This window comes from Tinamus guttatus, unplaced genomic scaffold (assembly GCF_059628265.1).
Source record: "Tinamus guttatus ecotype Peru unplaced genomic scaffold, ASM5962826v1 Tinamus_guttatus_pri_ptg000308l, whole genome shotgun sequence".
NCBI classification, from domain to species: Eukaryota; Metazoa; Chordata; class Aves; order Tinamiformes; family Tinamidae; genus Tinamus; species Tinamus guttatus.
In genome coordinates this window covers 4,924,363-4,942,610 of record NW_028288842.1, presented here as the reverse complement: position 1 = coordinate 4,942,610, position 18,248 = coordinate 4,924,363, and the positions used below count along the sequence as shown (strand labels likewise).

The 18,248-nt window shown below is 42.0% G+C and overlaps 1 protein-coding gene across 3 annotated transcripts in view; it reads right to left on the bottom strand.

Moving 5' to 3' along the window:
- EPS8 (EGFR pathway substrate 8, signaling adaptor) overlaps nucleotides 1–2,451 on the bottom strand; it is a 124,363-nt gene extending 121,912 nt beyond the window's left edge. For all 3 annotated transcript variants that reach the window (XM_088528431.1, XM_088528433.1, XM_088528432.1), the window contains exon 1: nucleotides 2,355–2,451. The gene's annotated coding sequence lies outside the window, so the exon portion shown is untranslated. The remainder of the gene's footprint in view (nucleotides 1–2,354) is intronic.
- Between the last annotated feature and the right edge of the window lie 15,797 nt (nucleotides 2,452–18,248).

Here is an 18,248-nt window from a genome sequence, read left to right as displayed (position 1 = left end):
GTGGCATTTCGCTGGTATTCCATGGAAAGGGGGCTGGTCACACAGTGCTGATTCTGTGTTTCCAGTTGCTAACTACAAAAATGGTCATTTTTATATTTTTCCATGTAAGCAGTTTTTGTAGCTGACAGATAGACATTGCACAATCGCAAAGGAGAAGAAGGGTGGTCAATAGGAAAGGGCGGAGAACCACATTTTGATGACAAAAGGAAGGAGAGGCACAATTAAAAGATGCCCTGTGCTGCAAAGAAACCCAAGATTCATCATTTTGTTAATATTTCAGTAGAAAACAAAGAAAAGTATTTTTATCTTCAATATTTCAGTTCAGGTAAACAAAACACTATAGGTCTCCAAGATCCTGGCCGTTTCAAAAGCCACCAGCTAAGGTAAAGCAGGTTTTTGGGGTGGGAGGGTTGACTCCCAAACAACATGCTTGAGGTAAAACTTGTTCCATTTTTCTTCTCTGCCTGCTACAAGGTCTTAAAGCTGGGTCTAAGGTCTAAAGCAGGAGCTGCAGCATGCTCCCTTTTCACAGCTATATCCCAGCCCCATACAGGTTAGAGGGGGCCAGGAGTGACTGAAGGATCACGGAGCCAAAGGCCCCGAACCTGTTTGCCACTGTGAGCCCAGGGCAGCCTGAGAACGCTGGTGCTGATGTGCAAGGGAGGGTGCACAAGGAGGGCAAGAGGAAGAAAGCCAGGAAAAGTTATCAAGAAAAAAAAAAAAAAAAAGTGGGGAAGGGCTGAGCAGAGCAGGAGGAGGTGGAAGGAGCAGCACAGGCACTTGAGAGGATTGGCCCACCCCAAAAGCTGCCTTTCATCTGCTACAAAAGATGTGTCCTGCTTTGGGGGAAAAACGGGGGGGAGGGGGAGAGAAAGAGGGGAAGGAAAAGGAAAAAAAGGGGGGAGGAAGGAAAAGGAAAATACGAGAAAAGAAAAAATAGAAAAAGGAAAAAGACAGGGAAAGGAGAAAAGGGAGGGGAAAAGAATGAGGGGGAAATAAAGGTGGGGGGGGAAGGGGAGCAAAAGGAGGGAGATAGAAGGGGAAAAAAGGGGAGCAAAAAGGAAAAAAAAAAAGGGGGGGGGAACAGTAAGTAGGGAAGGCCAGGTCACCTGGAGGCAACGAGGAAGGAGGAGGAAGGAGGAGGAAGGCTCTGCCTGGGGCGCTGCCCTCCGCGGCACCGGCGGCGTCCCCGGCCCGGCGCCCCGAGCCGCCCCGGCGGGCCAGGTGCGAGCAGGTGCCGCGCTCACCGCGAGGGCACGAGGACAAGAAAGGAAAATAATACATATACACAAATGTATACCCCCCCCCCCCCCCCACGCGCACATATATATAAATATATATATATTTATATATAAACATACATATATATAAATATATATATATACACACATACACACACTCACGCCCGCGGCTCAGCGGGCGGAGGCCGGGGGCGAACACCCACCCACGCACCCCGACACCGCGCGGGTCCCCGTGTCACCGGTCAGTGCGGGACAGGGGCCCGGGACGGAGCCGCCGCCGCCGCCGCCGCCGCTTACCTGTGCGGGCGCGCCGCGCTCCCAACGCCGCCGTGCGCCGCGCAGGGGGCTCCGCTCCGCGGGGGCGGTCCCGGCTCCGCCGCTGGCTCCGCAGCCGCCGCCGCGGGGCTCGGGGCAGCGGCGAGCGCGGCCGCTCCGCGCCGGGAACAAAGTGCCGGGGCGGGAGCGGGAGCCGGAGCCGCGGGGCACCGCGAGCAGCCGCGCAGCGCCGCGGAGCGGAGCGCAGCGCCCCCTGCCGGCCCCGCGCGGCCCGCGCCTCCCTCCCGCGGCCGCGCGGCGATACCCGACTTCTCCTCCTCCTCTTTATTTATTTATTTAGTTTTAAGTAATTTGCCTGCCCCGACCCCACAGCGAAACCCGACCGAAGGAGCCCGCTGCGACACGCGAAATGCCCCTTTCCTCACTTGGTGTCCCAGGTGAGATCTCCCTGTGGGGTCCAGGGGGACCCGCGCGGCTATGGAGCCCGAGCGGTCCCATGCGGAGCCCCCGCTGCGCGCCCGCAGGTAGCCCCAGTGCTTGTGCTGCGCCCTTGCCTTGGTCCGCAGCTTTTATCAGGAGCCTTAGGAAGCTATGGCAGGAAGCCCCTTCCACTCCCAAAACCGGGCTGTTCCCTGTCAATCTCAAGCTGCCGCTTGCTTGATAGTCAAAGATGTTTCTGTCTCTTGTGCGCCACGAGAAAAGCTAGAAGACATTAATCTTATATCAGACAGATGGAAATAACCCCCCTTCAAGTAATACACAGGAGAGCTAATCTGATTTCCGAGGCTCCATTGCAGATTTTCGCTAGGCTGAAGCAGTGGTGAGAGACTTACACACCTGCTTAATCACCTTCCTCGAGCCACCTTCCAGGTTTGCCCAAGAGCCCTTCAAAGCTCGGAGTTGAGAAGAGAATCAGTCTTTGCAGATCTAGTCCTGAGAAATAACCATTTGCAGAGTCAAGCCACAGTTATGCGAATGCAGCAACAGGTCCTTCAGGCTATAAAGTTTCTGGGATTCCAGGCCCTCCTCAAGAAACCCACACAGGAAAAAAAGTATAAACTAATGAAAGAGCAGCTGCTTTCTGAAACTTCCACTCAGTTCCAAGAAATGAAACTTGGCAGGGCCTGGCTTTTTATAACACTCAGTGACTCATGTGCAGAGGCAGGTGAAGTCAGAGCCATCACTGCCAGAGCGGTGCCCCTGACTGCTGCTCCAGGAAGGACACCGATTTTCCCAAACACGTCCTTTTCGGAAAGGAGAAAGCAATGCATTTTGCATTACTGTTTGCAGTGCTAAGGCTGCTGAATCCTACATGATACCTCTCTTCCAGCTCCCCCTTCTTCCCTGGATAGCAGCCCAAGACCACCCCCTGTTGCCATTCCCTTCAACAAGGGACACAAGACACGTGCAAAAAAATAAAGGCAGATTTGTAGAAGAGTGAATTGTGTTTAATTCTGTACATACACAGATTCTGTGTATTAGCAGCTTTTCTTTCAGATGTGTGCACGAGGTATGGATATTTATGAAATGATCTTTATGGATATTTACAAAATTATAAAGCTAATAATGCTGCTGATAGGAAATCAAAACATCGTAGCATGGGAGATAAGGAAGAAATTTCATGAGCATTCCCCTGCTTAGGGAAAAGAAATAAAAAACATTCCAAGGATTTCCCCCAGTGTAGAATAGCCTAAAGGCATTTTCTGTGCTGCAGAGAAGCTGCAGAATGACTTATGGACAACAAATGACTTGCACGGCTGTCTGGCAGACCCAGTGGAGAGACTTCTCGCTGACTCCCCCTTGGTCCATGGAGCTCTGCCAAGCACGAGTTACCTTGGCCAAGCCGGCTGCAGCCTCGCTCTCAGGTGCACGTGCACGGCAAGGCATGTGCACAGCAAATCCGCACGTTCCCAGGGAGCGCCGTTATCCAGTCCGTGGTGAGAATAGATGGGCAAGGGTTCAAATCGTGCAGTATTGGCTGCAGCAAGCCCGGAGAGTTAAGATTAACCTCCTGACATTGGAATTTCCACCTTTGTTAAAAACAGACATTAATGTATCCCTAGGGTTTTCCAGAGAAAAATACACGAAACGGGCACAATTATTCTCTTGCCTTTAAGGCAGAGCAGCTTTGCTAAGAAAAACCAAATTCTTCCTAATTTAGGGCCATACAAATTTGAGGCTAATCCTGTGTAATACATATCAAGACAGAGAAACCAGAGGTTATTGGTCCAGGTTCCTTCATTTCTATTGGCTTCTAAAAGAAAAGATATTAAGAAAAAAAGAAAAAAATCTACATATCAAGGCAGAGAAACCAGAGGTTATTGGTCCAGGTTCCATCCCTTTTTGGGGGGGAACAATTTATTTGTTGGGAAACAAATTTGTTGGGATTTATTTGAGGGAAACAATTTACTTGTTGCTTGGGTAAAATCACAAGAAAATTTTGCTGAAAGATTAAACATGGTTTCATCTATAGAAAAATAAAGGCCCTCAGATTTGAAGAATAAGCACAGAGATTCTCTGAGTCCCAAAGTTGGCTAATTGGGATTTTGTCTCTTTTTAGAATATGCTGCTTAAAAACATATTCTTTATTTCATCAAAATATTTTTATACTGCTTTCAGTTACTACTGCTTTCAGTATGACTAAGAGGTCGATGTAACTCCTATAAAACTCAGATTTACTTTTTGAATAGTAAAACTATGAATAACATAATGGACTCAAAAGTGATGAGATAGATAGATTTGTTCTGGACATGTTGGGGATTTCTGTAAGCATCTAAATATATTAGACAGGCAGCTCGGCTATGCTCTCCAAAGATAAGATTTTGGCAAACATTGCAGTATGTTTCTTTGCCAACAGAAGAGAATATAAAATGAAATTATAAAACAACTCCTCCCTCCCCATGGCCTTTGAAACATTAAGAGCTAGTCAATAGGTTCCTTTACCAGAGAGCCTGTACACAGTTGATTAATATTTAATTTCAAAAATTACTTATTTTTTTCTTTAATGACCTTTCTTCGTCATGGTTCAGGCAAATTAGGTAAAGTGGGACCTGAAAATGAAAGTGAACAAAGAATCTAGTATGTTTGTAACTGTTTCCTCACAGATACAGAGCTACAAAAACAGTTTTGAACCACAGGGAAAATTATCTGTATTGTTGCTGAGTGAGTCACACCCTTTATCCCAGGTAAGGAGCCAAAGCGGTGCAAAGGATTCCCAGGAGTCTCATTTCCATCCAAGAAGTAAATCTTCTGAAGACCTGGAGGATATGGCAGAGAACACAGCAGAGCAGAACAGGGGGGAGTCACTCGCTCCAAGCAGAGCCACGATGCTGAACCCCACGGATACTGCCTGCCACTAGGATTGAAAGCAGCATCTATGGGCTAATTTTTCCTAAATTGTATCAGGGATTACACCAAACTGCAGAAAAATGTGGTATCTGAAAAAGATGAGGGACAGTCATTTGCCCTTGTGGTGCCTGCACCCCCAGGTCAGAGGATTCAGTGTTACATCTCTTGGAAGTTCTGTTTTATTGTGCTTATTTTGGAATTTGCAGCAATAAATACAAGCTTTCCCTATAGGTTCTAGCCACTGGGGGTTATCAATATTTTATTCCATGGTCCAGAATATTATTGCATAGGTAAGAGAGATTACTTGACGAAGCTGGTGAGGGTAAATGCACCAACCCCAAACTCTCCAGGCAGAAGCTGAACCATACCCTATGACTTATAAACTTGCCATGCGGTCACTTCAGTTACTAATGCATCAATTACAGACTGTGTAAATTTATGGCTCGGATTAAAAGATAAATGTGTGATGATAAAAAGCTTGCCAGTAAGACGAGGCTTGTGTGACATTAGGATTTGGCAGCAGTTTCAGCACAGTCCTTTGTGGATGATAATCAGCTATGAAATTACATAAAGATCCTTCTTCCACTGAAGTCATGGGGAGTGCTGCCATTAACTTCAGAAGGAATAAAAGCAGGCCCAAATCCTTAATTTTTGCATTACTCAATCTCTGCTCCAAGAGCTAGTTGGCAGACACTTGGATTTAGGCACCCAGGATTCGGTCCTGATATAAACCCGAGGCACAAGAAAAGCCATACAGGAAGGACGGACACCATATGAGTAAAGCTCAGCATGATCATAGGCGATTACTAGATTTTGATCCATCCCCTCTCCAGAGCGGCACTGTACTTGATGGATGAGGCTCTAATTGAATTTAAGCACATAAATTGCAGGTTACAAAACAAACTCGAACAGTGTTATGCATTCTGATGCATCCATATTCTTATCTGGGGAAGACAAAAATGAAATAAGATGCAGACAATCAATCTTTTTCTATCTGTGCTCTGCTCTTTATTGGGAAGCATGACTGATCTTTTTTAGTATAATTGTGTATATAGTTAAATTTCACCACTTAAGGAGGAATAACCTATATTGCTTATACCTTCAGAATTCTTGAGTCAGGAATATAAAATCAAGAGGTCTTTTTTAATAAACACAAGAGTATTGATAAAAAGGGTGTTGACATTTTTATTTGGGCTCAAGGCCTGTAGATTTCATATTTTACAAGAGAAATGTCAGAATGAGAGCTAACTTTTTTCTTATGGTGAAAGACAAGGTGTTGGTCGTGCATGCACAGGACTACAGACAGTTAAACTTTTAAGAAACATATCAGGTATCATTCTCATAATACTAAAATCACTAGATTGGCCAGCACTACCTTGTGAAGTGTATTGTTGTTGTTAATTAAATCTTCTTTCTCCTTGGACTGATTTTTAATTTGAGAATAGTGTAAGTCCTACTTCATTTTTTTTTTAAGGACAGAGTAGTCAGCATATTCTTTGTCTGATCCATGTAGAGAATGTGCAGGAATTCTCAAATTCTGCATTTGTGCCTGAGTGGAAAAGTCCCTATGTGGTTTCACTTGTTTAGCTCTGTGTAATTTCATTCATAAGCCGAGGGAAGTAGTTAATAACACCGATGACAATTTTTGCTTATATAGCTCTTACCACAGACCTCAAAATTGTCTACCAACAACAATGAATCTAGAGACCAGCCTCGTTGTGCAGAGATTGGGCAAGGCTTAGATAACCCTGACAAAACCTCAATTATATACTGAAACCTGGATAGATTGTGTTTCTATTAAGGCCTATAGTCATGGAATTTAAAAAATGATACCATCTAACCCTGGGAACACAAATGTGAGAACAAAAATAAGTGCATACAAAATACTTCCACGAGTATGCTTGTATAAAATTGTGTAATTTTAATTACATTTTAGTTAGATATCATGAGTTTTGGGTGGAAGAACATGACTTGTTATTTCAGGTCACTTCTGGCAAAGCTGAAGCGGTTGCATTGCCCTTGGGTGATGCATCCAGTGCACATGGGAGCCCAGCTATGGCAGGACCTCGGAGCCCATGATGCCAGGGCAGGGCTCTGCACATTGCAGTTCCTTGTACAAAATGAGACAGTGTCAAACATAATTCACATTGATTCACAGGTGCTATGCTGAAAGTTATGACTGAGAAGGTCAAGACAGAGATTGAGAGGCTGTCTGTACGGTTACAAATACTACCAGACTCAAGAAGCTTTTTCTTTCCTGAGGAAGGTGCCCATGAGGTAGTTTCATTTCCATACCCTTTTCAGATAAACATGTGTAATGTCCAAATTCATAATTGCTTAAGTCCATGAGAGATGTGCCAAGTCCACAGCTGCATTGCTTAAAGCTGTGAATTTGCTTTAAAGCATCCCAAATCCGCGGGTAATAACAACAATCTACTACCAAAGCAATGAGGACCTTCCCTGAGCTTACGACAAGTGAAGTCAGGGAAAACTGGTAATTAGAGAGGAGAATAAATCCTACATTGGCTGTGATAATTGCTCAGCCAGTGGTGGGTTTCTCACTGAGGCCTGCATCACAACTGTTTAGCAATGAGAAGCCACCAACCTAAGGGGACCTTGTGGACATCCTCAGAGCTCAGAAATACTCCTTAAGGTCTTCTGAGACAGTCTGACATCGAGCAAGCAGTTTGACTGCCACTAAATAAAGATTTGCTTAGAGAAAGCAATTAACCCCATCAAGCTCAGGAGGTGAACTGCAATGGCTTTGTTAAGTTTACTGGCACACTACACAGTTGTATAAGACAATGGTGAGAAGATAAATACAACCTACCAAAAACATGCTTTAGCAAGGCAGGGTGTAATTACTTCTGCTGAATTTTGCCCAAATTCCATGTGTGCTACAGAAAACACTGCAAAGCAGCAGATGAAATATTGAGAGAAAGAGCATATAAATGATGTTCTAGTCAAGCCACATCTGGAAAACAATTTTAGAATCCACATTGTGGAAGCATGGCATAATTTTCAATGTTAATTGCCTCATTTGTCCCATGGCCTGCATCTGATTTCATTAGCACTGTTTTGGATGTTGTCTCAAAGACTTATGTTGCTCTTTTGAGAGGTTTCTTCTTCTCAGACAGCTTTAAATAAATGGAAGGATCTGGGGACAGAGGACAGACCTGAGGACAGAGACTCCACACTCTAACTGGGACTTCGTACATAATAGACATATTTTTTCCAGGGACCTAAGTGCAAAGATGAGTTTTTAATCCAAGGTTTTAAGAAAGTTCACAGTGTTTGGCACACAATCATGTAGCAATCAGGAGTGAGCACTGCTGGCTGAAGAGAAATGCAAAAAGCACACAGGAAAACTCCCAGCTGGTGGTCACTGGCTCTTGCCAGACCCGGATCATACTGGGGCCCTTTGCAGCTCTCCCCACCATACGTCCTGTCATTTAATCCCAGACTTTCTCAGCTGTAACTGGAGAAGCAGCACAGGGCAGAGAAGATCCCAGCACATGCTCCATGCCCGTGTTTAGGTTGCCTTGGCCATCAGGTTGCTTCCAGGCAATGGATATTTTGCTTTCCCTGGGTGGCTCTTTGCCAGATTGCATTTCTCCCTCCCCCAGAATGGTCGCTCTTCCCCAATAGCCTCCTAGCCCAAGAAATACAGGATCGTCATTGCTAGCAATGGGCTTTGTACTAACTCTGCAAGGCCTCAGGACATGTCAGACTTGTTTTGGGCCACCTGCACCATTGCTTTAGCTTGTTTTGCTGCAACGGCAATTTTCTAATGACCAGGTGGCTGTTACTGAATTTGCTTAAATTTTCCTGAGCTCTGCATAAGCACGTGGCACGATCATCAGATTTTATATACATAATAGTTACAAGCTGTTAGTTTGTGTAGGACAAAATATTTATAACCCAAGTATAATGATGTAACACGGTGGCAGAAATCTTAAAAGAAGGGACACAGAATGCAGAGAAGTGCAGGACTAGGATGGTAACAGGCATCACAGGGTAACACTAGAGGCTTCAGGACAGGTCAGCAATTTGTGGAGGTGCCCTGGAAGCCCTGGTGCCAGTGAGATGACTTGCTGCAAATTCCCCAAACCTTAATTTTAAGGAATATTGGTGCCAAACTTGTGCCAAACACAGAAAGGCAGTGTCAAGGGGAGCACAATACCAGAGAATGAGGAGTAGATTTTTTTAATAAGATTTTTTAACTGTGTTGTTATTTTTTAATATTAACTAGACCAATTGCACTGTGAATATTTATGTATTATAGCTGAAGTAAAATATTAACTGTTGTGTCTTACCTAGGCTGCTAAGATTTTATATTTTTCAAATGTATTATCTGCAGGCTGTAGTCATAGGGATATGAGTGAGAAAAAGCATATCTCAGATTTATTTTTGTTTTACATCAACAGAGAGTATTATAGTCTTGAAAAGTTCCTGGCTTGTGTGTGCCTCTCTGCCAAGATTTTGCATATAACTTTAGAGGTCAGTCCTTCTCCCCTTTCCCGTCTTTCTTTTCCTTTCTTCATGACTTCCTATCACTTTTTCCACACCTTTATAAGAAAGTACACAAAATCCGTCAATATGAAGTGACAAAGTGATGCATGGGCCAAAAGCATCTCAGTTCTTTCTTGTGTCAGTAATGCACTAGAAGTTTGACCCCTCTGGCACCACGTGTCCCAAAACCAGAGGTTTGTTTTTCTAGATACAAAACTCTTGACCTCAAAATACCTGTGGGTGATGCGCCATTAATACGAGAGTTGCTGAGCTGACTCCCTCCTCAGGGTGAAGCCCATTTCAGATCCCATTTCTCAGATCCCACCGGGCAGCACCAAGGCCTCTCGGTGGCTCCGTGACCCTCTGCAGGTCTCGCACCGTGGGATGCAGGGAGGCTGCAGGGAAGGGGTTGAGGCTGGGGACAAGCCAGAGTGCCCAGCTGCAGTTATCAGGCACCCGTGGGGCAGCTCAGCATTGCCACCCTGTTCCCCACTTTTCCCCTGGCCAACAGCAGCCAAAGCAGGAGAAACTTCCAGGGAAGCCTTCGCAGGAATGCTCTGCATTGGACTGAAGGAAGAAATAGTGGTGACACCTCTATTTCTGAAGAAGATAATCACCTTGTTTGTTTACTTAACTCTTTTCTTGCATCTTCGGTGGTTTTGGTTTGTGAAAGGCTGAGATTTTCAAGGCAGGGACTTCTCCTTGGATATATATATATATATACATATATACAGTGCCTAGCACCGTCAGCGCTTCATGCTGAGAAGAGACTCTGTATTCTCCCAAAATAGATAAAGTAATAATAAAAGTCCATGTCAGTCCTGCCTTTCTGCAGTATCCTGTGTTAAAAGAATAAGCAATCACTTGGCCGAAAGAAGAATTTCTTCTTCCTCTGGAGCGTTGTCAGCCACCAGAATTCACTCTTCTGCAGGGGCAGAGAGAGGCACCCAGACTCTTGATGAATTTAAAAGAGGGGGGTTGAATGGTCTTCATCAGGCAGTGCTTGTGGCCGCTGCAGCTGGATGAAAAGAAAAGGAAAAACTGAGAATGACTGAAACTCTTGCAACATGACACAGATGACTTAACCCCTAAAACAAGTAAGCCAAGAACCGGGAACACTTTCCTAGTATGAATATTACCAGACTACAAGAAAAATAGGAAGAGGAGGAATTAAATTAATCCCAGAATAAAGCAGACAGACAAATGAGCATCTATTGGAAATAACTGATTAGATAATTTGAAAGACTCCCTACAGGGTCTGAAGCTGAAAGAGCTTTCAGACTTATATCACAAAATAGTGATACATGCCAAAAATGCACAGAATGTATTACTAAACTACCTGATCTAACCAAAATCTATTTCAGTGATTCATAACCCTCAAATTATTTGTGAATGTATAGTATCTTAAAAAGAAAAGAAAAAAGAAAAGAAAAGAGAAGAGAAGAGAAAAGAAAAGAAAAGAAAAGAAAAGAAAAGAAAAGAAAAGAAAAGAAAAGAAAAGAAAAGAAAAGAGAAAAAAGAAAAGTAGGCTTGTGACTGTTTTTCTCCTTGTATTTAAAATCATTTTTTTTTTAGTGGAGGTAAAGAAAATGAACCTTGTATGTGTGGAATATCACTCCTTTTCATTCTGAAAACAAAAGCAAGAGTCACAAACGAAACAGTCAGCAGGATTTCCACCCTAAGAGCCCAAATCTCTTTTGAAAATAGAAATGCTAACATATTCAAATCTCTTTGAATTTCTAATCCTTTTCTCTGTGTTTTCATTGCAAAGTGAAAATTATTCCCAAACTGTTTTGGCAACGGTATGTTTCCTCTTTCTACCTTCTCTTTACGCATACGCACATGCTGTATACGCTGTAGGAAATGGCAATAATTTTGATGCAACACTACTCCTAATGTTCCCTCAAGACAGAGGCTCTGGTATCTGCATTAAAAAAGACACTTTCTTTTTGAGATGTGTTAATGTACCTGCTAGGGTCAAATAGAGATAAGGGCAAGAATAAGCATATCTCAAACTACTTTTCTTTTTGCATCAACAGAGTTTTATAGTTCTAAAGGAAAGAGCAGGTCTCTGCCACAAGGCAGAGTACAAAAGCTCTGATTTTGTGCATGCCCCCATGTGAGAGGCTGGTCTCACACACAGTGCAACCAGCTTTGCATTTCCGTGTTTTGTCCCTCCAAATTAGGGTCTATCTTCCAGAAAAGGTAAGCCATTACAGCACCGTGGCATGGAGATTTACTCGTCAGTAATTACAAAACACTCCAAAATCCTCTAGATAGGAACTATGATAAAACTTAATCTAACATCCACAGAAGCCAACGGGACATTGTGAATTTATGCAGTGTTACAGAAGGCCTGTATATAACGCAAAATTACTACCGAACTTTAGAGAGTGAGTGAGCGTTGCAACAGATAAATCAGGATGCACACCGTGCTGTGAAAGCAGAATTAATCATCCCTCCCCATGCCTTTGCCCTGTGGTATTCCAAAGAGATATTCTTGTTATCCTCTTCTAAGTTTCAGGCTGTTAAATTATCAGCACGAAGACTGCAACAATTAAAAACAAATTGGAAACAGCGGATCGAGCTTCCCTGTCTGTGAGAACAGGGCAAATGGCAAAGAGTGTTTTTTGGTGCCAACTTGAACATAACATATATAACATCTGACAGCAGCTCCAATCAAATCACTCCAGCACAGAGAGGCAGTGCTCCCCCAGTGCCAGACTGTATGCTGAGAGCAATTTTCAATTAGCTTTCCTCATTTATGAAGTGGATGCTGTAGCAGGTTTGTAGGCATGCGAAAGCTTAGTGATAAATGAGAAATTCTCTTGTGTGCATCATTCAAGATGATTCTCTCTCAGGAAGAGCAGGGGGAGACAGTTTGACAGTTCATTTCTTTGGTGGACAGAGACAGATATGTTATATTAACCAGTCGTGTAGGCGCTCTCCATTCCCTGGCAATTGAAAACACGCCACGGATACGGGTGTTGTAATGACACACAGGATTTTCCCTGCAACCCTCTGAGCAGCTTCCCTGAGTAGCTAATGATCAAGAAAACTGAGGGTATTAGAGACAACCTTGTGCTTACAGTGGATCTTCTCAGCATGGGGCTAACCCCAGCTGAGCACTTGCTGATAAGGACCGGCACACACCTGAGGATGTGGGTGAATTTTCCCATTTCAAGCAGATCCTAAACTTCTCCATTTCAAACTCGGGTTTGTTTTGTGCATGCAGCAGTTTGGCCGGCAAGCAAATAGCCACTCACGGCTGAATCAGGTTTTGTGGGCTTGATTCTGGCTTATACCGCCACAGTAGTATAGTTTAAACACTCTATCTACCTACATACGCATTTTATTTACTTATACTTGCTTGAAAACCCTGTAGAACTTTAAGAACTTGGGTAAAAGAATCTTAAATATAAATAAGACTCAAATTTTGTATTTAAAGTTACAGATTCACGGAATAATTCAGTTTGGAACTGACTCCTGGAGGTCACCTCCTGCATGAAGCCTAACTTCTAGATTAGATCCGGTGGTTCAGGGCTGGCTTTGAGTGTCTCCAGAAAGTGAGATCTCACAACTTTTCTGGGTGCTGGTTTCAGTGTTTCACTGCCCTTTTGTGCTGAACGTTTTCTCCTTACAGCCCATGCCTGTTGTTTCTCATCCTCCCACCACGCACCTCTGAGAAAAGCTTGGGCCTGTCCCCTACACGGTCTTTTATAAGGTAGTTACAGGCAGCAATAAGGTTGCCCCGGAGCCTTCTCTACTAAGGGCAGACCCATCTTAGTGGCCTTTTGCTGCACTCACTTCACTTTGTCTCTTGTACTGAGGGGCTCAAAACTGGACACAGAGCTCCCTGTGTGGCTTCACAAATACTGTTAGAGAAAAAAAAAATCAGTTTCCTTGCTCTGTGTCTATGTTCTTGTTAGCACAGCTTAGTACGTGCTCAGCCTTCCTCCCCCAGGGCACATTACTGATGCATGCTCAAACCTGGTTGTCTACCAGGACTCCCACGTTGTTTTTTACAAGCTGCTCCCTCATCAGTCCTCCGTTTTGCCACCAGTCCTAGTCCCCTAGAGCAATCTCATGTTTTCCCGTGTTTTGCAAGCTTTTGGACAGCAAGCTCACTTGTGGACTTTCAATTTGTATTTGATTTTAAGCTCCATGGAGTGGGGAAGATGCGTGCCCGTGGTTTTGGTCTATCTGCTGTGTAACCCTGGTGCTAGCGCTTTCAAGCGTTTCTGTTCTCCAAAATAACAACAACAAAAACAACAAAATGGTAATGTTTCCAAAATCTGGAAGAGAGTAGAAGAAAAATAACACTTACAAGACAATACATGGAACATTCTTTTTAAGCAATACACTATTATTATTGCTTACATTGTTTGTTATTACTAGAGGAAGGCTATCATCCTAATAAAGAACCCAGCAGTGTAAGGAAGAAGTTCATAAAAAGACTCTGTGTGAATCACCGGGAGCTAAGGAGACTCATACCAATGCAAGCTGGGCTGCGCTGACCACTGAATCCATTTAACTGTAACTTTTCCAGCTCTTCTGGAAGGGATTCTTTTCCTTCATACATAAATCCAAAACATGGTTAACAGCCAATTTAAAGCACAAATATGCTGAGTTCACTTCCCACCCAAACTTTCTCTCCCTCACACATAAACTGCTTATGAAGACCACTAGTACTGATATTAGGGGCCTTTTCCCTGATCATTCCCACTGGGCTTCTCTTTCCATTTATCCCAACAGCTCTATGACACAAATCTCTCTGTTTGCAATTCATAAATAAAGCCTTAGGTTTGAAATCTCTTTTCTTATTCAGATCACCAGGTTTCTGAACTCTGCTGGCCATGAAATATGGCTCACCATGTATCCTCCTTCAAGTATAAAAGTTTATGTTGACCAGTTGGGGTATGTTGCAGGACTCTGCAATGAGGACTGTGCAGAAGCACAGCACTGTTACTGCCTTTTTATGGAGAATCAAAGAATTGTCCACATGGTTAGGAATGAACTTTACTTTCTCAGTATGAATAAAACCTTTTTTTTTAAATAACAAACAGAAGAACAAAATGTTGTTCAAAGCATTTTGTCAAACTAATGTATATGCATTTTTCATACATATATTTATATATATATCTTTTTCTTACTAGCAGCTATAATAGAATCAATGTCTCTTTAATAATAAACCCATTTTTAAACAGGAAGTCTTTCCCCATCAACATCCTTTCATAAAGTTTTGTTTTCATATTGGGAAGATTTTATTTCTGCTATTAGATAAGACACTATATATTAAGGTTTTGAGTAAATTGAAAGACAACTCGATCAGTTCATGGCAAGATTGAAGTTTTTGACTGTGTATCTCTCATTCCTGTGGAAATAAACAGCTGACAACCCTCATCATCAACTGCCAGTAAGTGATTTGCCATGGTTTTCATCCTCATTGCTATATTTCTAACAATGTTATATTGACTTTGTCCTTATTCTAAACATCAATTTCTATCCTTAAGATATTTAAGGATACTAAATCTTTGAAGTTATTGCAGCAGACCTTTCTCTTCAGAGGATTTACTATTTTCTACTAGAGTAATGCAACTTTTATTGACCTGCATTTTAAATTCTTTCTCATTTGGAGGTAGTTTGAAAATATTGCATTAAATATGAGGTCAGGTCCCCTCCTGGGTTCCCTGTGGAGAGCAATAAAGGCTTCCTATAGGAATCACAGTTTATAGCATACTTACAACACAGTATTACTTTTACTTTTAACTTACGATGTGGGAATATGGCACAGAAATAGAGCTTGACTTCTCATTAAGTTGCCTAAGTTACAGAAAGTTTGATTTCATCTCTTGGTGTTTATCCTTGTTCTTTTGTTTTCTTTTCTTTTACTTTGCTTGGAGCCCTGTACCAATACCTGGAAATTGAAAAGCTGGCTCTCAATTATGCTTTTATAGGTCATGACAGGGGACAATTTAAAATTGCCTTTTTTTTTTTTTTTTTACCAGTGAGCCGTCTTTTGGACTCGTATGAAGATCCTCAAAGATCTTCTTCCTTCTACCATTAGCCAGCACTTCATTTGCCCAAAGGTTGTTTTAGCATCCCGTGGATCCCAAGCCTGTGTTGTCACAGCTGCATTTATTACAATAGGAAGCTTGTCATGAGGTTAGGGATATAAAACAGAAAAGAATTTATACAGCTTACAGAGTTATAAAGCCAGAAAGTATCAAGCCTCTAAACTGAAATATTGCCGGCACTTCTGGGGCATTAAAAGCACAGGAAGGCGCAGTCCAGAGGAATTTGGACACTGAGCAGTCCAGAGGATGCTCTCATGCACAGAAGCTCAGCTGTTTTACGTCTTTTCAAGCTACCTTCTTTATTCTCGTTCTGTACAGGCACAGTAGAGAGGCTTATATGGCTATTGCACTGAGGCTTGTGAGGTTGCCTCTCATATCTACATTACCACTACAGCCCCTGAACAAGGAAATTTCAACAGTCTGAATTTCTTGCAGCCCACATCCCCCTCTTCTGGAAAGATCTTCATCTCTTGCTCAATACAGCTGTTTGGTAACTGGAGAAAAAGCAGCCTAAGAAGAGCACCTTCCTAGGGCTTAGACACTTGTAAGGGTTAAAAGGGAGTCAGAAAAATAAAGAGAAGACATGCACATTTGATGTTGGAGAAAAGCCTGTTTGTTTTTAATACACTAGAGAAATCGCTGAAGCACAGAACAGCCATGTGAAAAATACGAAGTTAGCTTGCAGAACTGACCTTGGCAGCCAAGCAACAGATGCCTGAGAAAAGATACCATTTTTGCATCCAGTTTTGCGAAACTGAAAACAGAAACAAAACAATGCTAGAAGAGATCCTGTCCTGCTTGCAAGGATTTGGAATAAACCCCTTTTGTAATGAATGTGTAAATATGTATCAATATCAGAATCTGAAGCACATTTTTACACACATCTGTGATGTGACCCCTAATAGTCTCCAAAACAAAATCATGTATCCAATCTTACATTTCCTTACATCCTGTTATTTAAATTGAATTCTTCCAAAGACAGAAAGTTTCTGAAAAATAAATATTGCATCAAGAGTATTAGAACTTCACCTGGACACATCTGAAAACAAAACAAAGCAAAACAAAACAAAACAAAACAAAATAATAAAAATAGTCTATATAGCTGAACTAGGGCTGTCGTCCTTTGGTCTCATTTCATAGGAGGAAATAGAAAGACACAGAGTTTATATATTATGATTTGTTACTCCTATTATAAAAATAATTAAGATGCAAATGCAAAATTCCTTCCTGAGTTGGTATCTATATTTCAGGAACTTAGCTGAATTATGATAAATTCTGATTTAAACTCTACTATTAACTCATAATATCCTTTGTCAAAACATGATATGAATTTCAGTATATATCACCACATTTTCAAAGCTGTTCTTCATTTAGAATTAGATGACCAACCACTTGTCCTTTACTTGGGAGATACAATAAGAACTTAACCTGATGTAGAAAAAGCCAGTGGTTTCAGGATACAGTAAATGATCTCTCTTGAAGAGGCAGTCATTTATACTGAATTCCAAAGTGATAATGCTGAAACACAGGCTTGCACACAACAATAGTATTTTTAGTTTCAGCATATGAAGTTGGAAGCTTGAAGTGACCTTGTGGAATACAACAATGTTGTGGTGCGATCCAGATGTTTCATCAGAACATTTTTCTACAATAGTCTTTGCATTATGGAGCAGATTGAGCCCGAAGTTTAGGTTATCAGTGCAAAACCACAGTATAGGAGAATAAAAAATTGTAGGGTATCGTCTTTGTTTTCCTTTCACAATGTATTTATTTTGCTGTATCAACTTAGCACGAGATGTTCCAAGAAACTGATATCCTTAATTTAACCACAAAACAGAAACGGAATGGAAACAGAATCTTCCTGAAGTGAGGGAAATGGGTCAAAGGGATAGGAAATTTCCTTCCTGTGTGAACTGAACAGTTCAGAAACTACCAGCAAAAAAGCTGATAAAACTGCCCAGTGTTGCCTAGAATTTGGGCACCATGTAAGCCTCTACACCACCTCAAATTTTTATCACTTAGTTATTTCATTCATGATATAGAGATAAATGATGTACAGGCCTCAAAATCAGGCCACCCTTTTGATAAACCCTCAGGACACATTCTTTTTCACATATCTTCCTTTGCAAGCTGCTCTATTATGAGAACAAGAGTGGCAGAATCTGTCCCACTGTAGCCATCTGCTTAAAGGAAGAAACAAGTGAAGAATCACATTTTACAGATGCCATATGAGGCAGAAAGTGCATAGAATTAAATGGAAATTAAAAGGAAAGCACAGAGAAAAGGTGAAAATAAACTGTAATTCTGCTGAGAACTAGTTCAGTCTATCCAGCCTTTCACAACTACTGACAACTGGGTTTGTGATGGTACCAGGTTACAAAAGCTGTTGTCTACTAGCAAATTATCAGAATTACTCAATTCCTTCCTTACCATAAATTCAAAATGGGTAATACATTTGTTATTGTTATTTGTATTTGTATCATCATGGCTCCAAGAGAATAAAAATCCCATGACACTGAGATCATGGGAAAGGTTGAAAATAACTCACTTTACAAGTGAATCACAAAGCTGGAATCCATGAACTGTGTTTGAGGATAGACCATCTTGTATTTATAATATAAAAATCACCACAAAAATATTTGACATCTAGGATGGAGTCTAAAGCAAAATTGCTAGTTGACAACATACTAAATTTTGGAGTCCAACAGTGAATTGTTAAATAAAAATACTTAGTTTCTATTTGTCTTTGTGCCTTTAAGGTGCATTTGGATTTATATTCGTTTTTTTCTCCCTG